The following is a 3,826-nucleotide window of genomic DNA, read 5'->3' as shown; positions in this document are numbered from 1 at the left end:
ACAACATAGTACCGCCTCAGTACACACCCGCAGACAGCCGCTGGTGCCAGGGGGAGGCCGGGGGTGAGGCCCCCGCCTCGCCTCCCCGTCTCACCCTCCTCTCTCTTTCTCTCGGCCCTCGGCGGCGCCTTTCGACGCTGTCTCTCGCTCTCCCCAGGCCGCCGTGCCACCGCATCCACGGCACGGTCCCAGCAAGGATGAGCTCCGCCCCAGCAGCTGGCTCCTGGAGTGGGGAGCTAGGGACCGCTCCCCGAGTCTGCATTTAGGGGAACGAAGGCCCTGCGCATCGACGACGATGACGACCGCGATGACGATGACGCCTGCCTGGCCGCAGGGAAGGGATCGAGGCCGCCTAGGGAAGCGCTTCCCTCACCGAACCCCTGACCGCCTTCCCTCCGGGCACTGGCGGGACGCCGCCGCTGCCGCCACCGCCACGGGTGACAGGCCTGGGAGGCGACCCCAGCCATGCCGCCGGGGTGGCCCCGCGATGGCGATTGATCGTCAAGCGATCCTCAGACAGGGGTAGCCTCGGGAAAAATCCGGGACCACAAGTGCGTTCGAAGTGTCGATGATCAATGTGTCCTGCAATTCACATTAATTCTCACAGCTAGCTGCGTTCTTCATCGACGCATGAGCCAAGTGATTCACCGCTAAGAGTTGTCTGGCTTTCGGGCACTGCTCACGCCGAGCGGCCTCTTTTTTTGTTACTCTGGTGCCGAGGACGCGCGGGCGCGCGCACCTGGCTTTGACCGTACGAGCACACAGAAACCAAAGGGGAAAAAAAAAACTGGAGCAACCCACGCTCTGAAGGCCGGCCAAGAGGCGGGGGAGCCTGCGCCCCCGACTGCATCCCCCTGCGACGGGAAACGCCGACCTCACAAACGCCGTCCTTCAGAGGCCGCCCAGGCGCTTGGGCTCGGCCTGGCATCCGCGCGGAGGGCCACGCGGCACGCACCGTAACGCGGGAGGGCATGGTGGCCCACCCGCTTCTTGCTTTGATGGGATGACACGCACAACACACACGGCTCGCGGCCGGGGGCGCGCGGCCGTCAGCCCCTGCATATGCCGGTTCTCCCTCGGCCCCCGATTCCGCGGGCCTCGCGGAGCACCGCCGTGCCGCTGTGGAGCCGGCTTTTTTTTTTCTTTGCTCACTGCACGGCCTTCCCCCGGCTCAAGACGGCACACGACAACGACCAGCCCCCGCCGGCGCGCCTCCTGCGGGACCGCTTCCTTGCCGGGCGGGCGAGCGACCGGCAGACGCGCTCCGCCACCAGCCCGGGAGGCGGGCGCCACCGAGACCGAAACCAGCGTCACCGGCGCCCATGGCCGGCTGAACGGCAGACCCCGTCACCGCCAGGGCCGCACTCCCAGGACCGCCACGTCGCACCGCCGGGGCCCCTTGCCTCAGGCAAGTGCTTGGCAGAAGGCGGTACGGCGCTGAGCCAGGGGGCAAGGCCCGCTCTCCTCATTTTCACGTGGAGACTGGGCAGGGAGAAGTGCCCCCGTGGCCACCCCGCACACCTTCCTGCGGCCCACACGCAGCCAGGAAGGGCGATGGAGGACGCGACGAGCGGGGCCTACGATGGGACCGCAGCCGGGCGATGGCGGGCGCCTTCCGGCCAACCGTCCCTGCAGGGAGGGACATCCGTTGAGCAGTGCCGCCGCTGCCGCTTGGCACGGGGTCGCCCGTGCTCGTGGGCCTCAGTTGCTGGAGGGCCTGCCAAGCGCTCACCCCTCATGAGCGGGCGGTCGAGCCAGGGGACGGCCAGGGGACGACAGTGTGGCCAGTGGGCGTTTGAGGAGAAAACGCCGTTGAGGGGAGGAGAGGCGCCTGACGCGACGGACGCGGCGCCCCACGCGCCAGAGACCGTGGCAGCGGGCCGAGGAGAGAGAGAGCGGGTGGGCCCCGGTGGCTGCGACCCCACGACCGAGGAAGGACAGAGAGTGCGCGCTCTCTGCCGGCGTCGCCCGTTACGACAAGGCGAGTGGGTCGGCTCCCGCGGCCGACAGCGTGCCGCAGCCTCTCCGCCGAGGACGGGCAGCCGGGGGGGGGGGGGGGCAGGGCGCCCCTCCCAGGCGCGGCACAGTTTACCCCCGCAGCGGGACGACGACAGCGACGGAGGAGCACGGCCGGTGGCGATGGGACAACCCCTGCAGGGGATCGGTGGGAGTAGCTGCTCCCCACCCCTCAGTGGCACCCCGTATGGCCACTGCCCGGCGTGCCTGCTGCCACCGCCGCCGGCACCGCTGCCGCCACAGTGGGCTGCGCCAAGCCGCCCGAGTCTTTAAACCGCCGCCCGGCCCCGCCAGCCCTTTTCAGCAAACCAGCAGTGTTTGACGATGCCGAAGGAAAAAACCTGGGGGGACCGCCGAGGCGCGGAGCGCTAGGTACCTGGCCCTGGGGCGAGGGAAATGACCGGCATGGCCCTGCCGGGGTGCCTCCCCTGCTGCCGCCCTCGGGGGAGCGTCCACCAGCAGGGGCGCACCCGACATCTGCCACCACCACCGCCATGTCCTTCTCAGGGCCTGGGGTTTCCCTCAGTAGCCCAGCACTGCGCAACCGAGAGGGCTGCCGTGGCTCGAGCCGCTCCGCCTGTGTGGGGAACCCGGGCCCGACCACCGAGCATACCTCAGGCGCGCACGCGCCCGTGCGCCATGAAGCACGGCCCGGAACACCCGGAGGCCTTGGCCCTTGGAGCTCCTCTGCCACGCGCGAGAGGGGGGCTGCTCGGCCCAAAGCGGGGAACTCTGCTAGTCGGCAAAAGCCCCGCTCCCCGGTGCGGGAAGCCTGGAGGAGCTGCCTCCTCCGAGCCCCGAAGGCGCCCCCGCCACCCGGCTCCCTCGCCCTTTCCACCTCGGCCGCCGACGGGTGCAACGGCCGGCTGGCCGGCCATCGCTCAACAGGCGAAGCAGCGAGGGAAGGGATGGGTGCGCCTCCGGGAGGGGCCGTGCCGAGCACGCCTCCCTCCCGGCACCTGGGCAGCTTTCTGGCATGCACACCGAGGAGAGCTGAGCTCGGGAGAACTTGGGCCGCGCCAGGGCGCCCGCACGCAGCACACCGGCGACCAGCGTTCGGCCGCACCGGCCGCGGTGGCGAGAGGCTCGGGGGCCCGCGGCCGCACCCCCGCTCTCCGGCGGGGACGGAGCGGCGGCAGACCGGTGCAAGGCCGGGGTGGGCCAGGATGGTGTGGGGGGCGGGGGGGCAAGCTGCCGCTACGGCGGCCAGCATGCTGTGCTTCTAGACCCAGCCATGACGCGTGGAGAGCCCCGCCTGTGTGCACAGTGGCGGGCGCACGTGGCGCGCTTCGTAGCACCAAGTGGCTTTTTCCCCTTCTCCCAATTCCAACCCCCTGCGCCTGGAGGTGCCGCGCGCCTCCGGTCTCTCTCTCTGGGGCTGACAGTGTGCGGCAAAGGGGAAGGGCGTGTGGCCCCCAGTGCCGACCGGGGCCGGCAGCTGGGGGCCGAGCATGAGAACGGAGCGGGTGTGTGAGTGACACCACGCATGCGTGGCATGCCAGACGGCCCGGCACGACGCGGCAGGCGCCAAGCCCCACCGGTAATGATCCTTCCGCAGGTTCACCTACGGAAACCTTGTTATGACTTTTACTTCCTCTAGATAGTCATGTTCGACCGTCTTCTCGACACTCCGGCAGGGCCGTGGCCGACCCCGCCGGGGCCGATCCGAGGACCTCACTAAACCATCCAATCGGTAGTAGCGACGGGCGGTGTGTACAAAGGGCAGGGACTTAATCAACGCGAGCTTATGACCTGCACTTACTGGGAATTCCTCGTTCACGGGGAAGAATTGCAATCCCCGATCCCCATC

At 69.6% G+C, this 3,826-nt stretch overlaps 1 non-coding gene across 1 annotated transcript; it reads right to left on the bottom strand.

Annotated features, from left to right (window-relative positions):
* Positions 1-506: 506 nt before the first annotated feature.
* On the bottom strand, positions 507-659 carry LOC143694734 (5.8S ribosomal RNA). The gene has a single exon (XR_013183385.1). It is a non-coding gene; the product is annotated as a 5.8S ribosomal RNA (ribosomal RNA).
* Positions 660-3,826: the final 3,167 nt, after the last annotated feature.

This window comes from Agelaius phoeniceus, chromosome 8 (genome assembly GCF_051311805.1).
Source record: "Agelaius phoeniceus isolate bAgePho1 chromosome 8, bAgePho1.hap1, whole genome shotgun sequence".
NCBI classification, from domain to species: Eukaryota; Metazoa; Chordata; class Aves; order Passeriformes; family Icteridae; genus Agelaius; species Agelaius phoeniceus.
The sequence above is the reverse complement of the archived record's forward strand: the minus strand, read 5'-3'. Positions and strand labels throughout refer to the sequence as shown.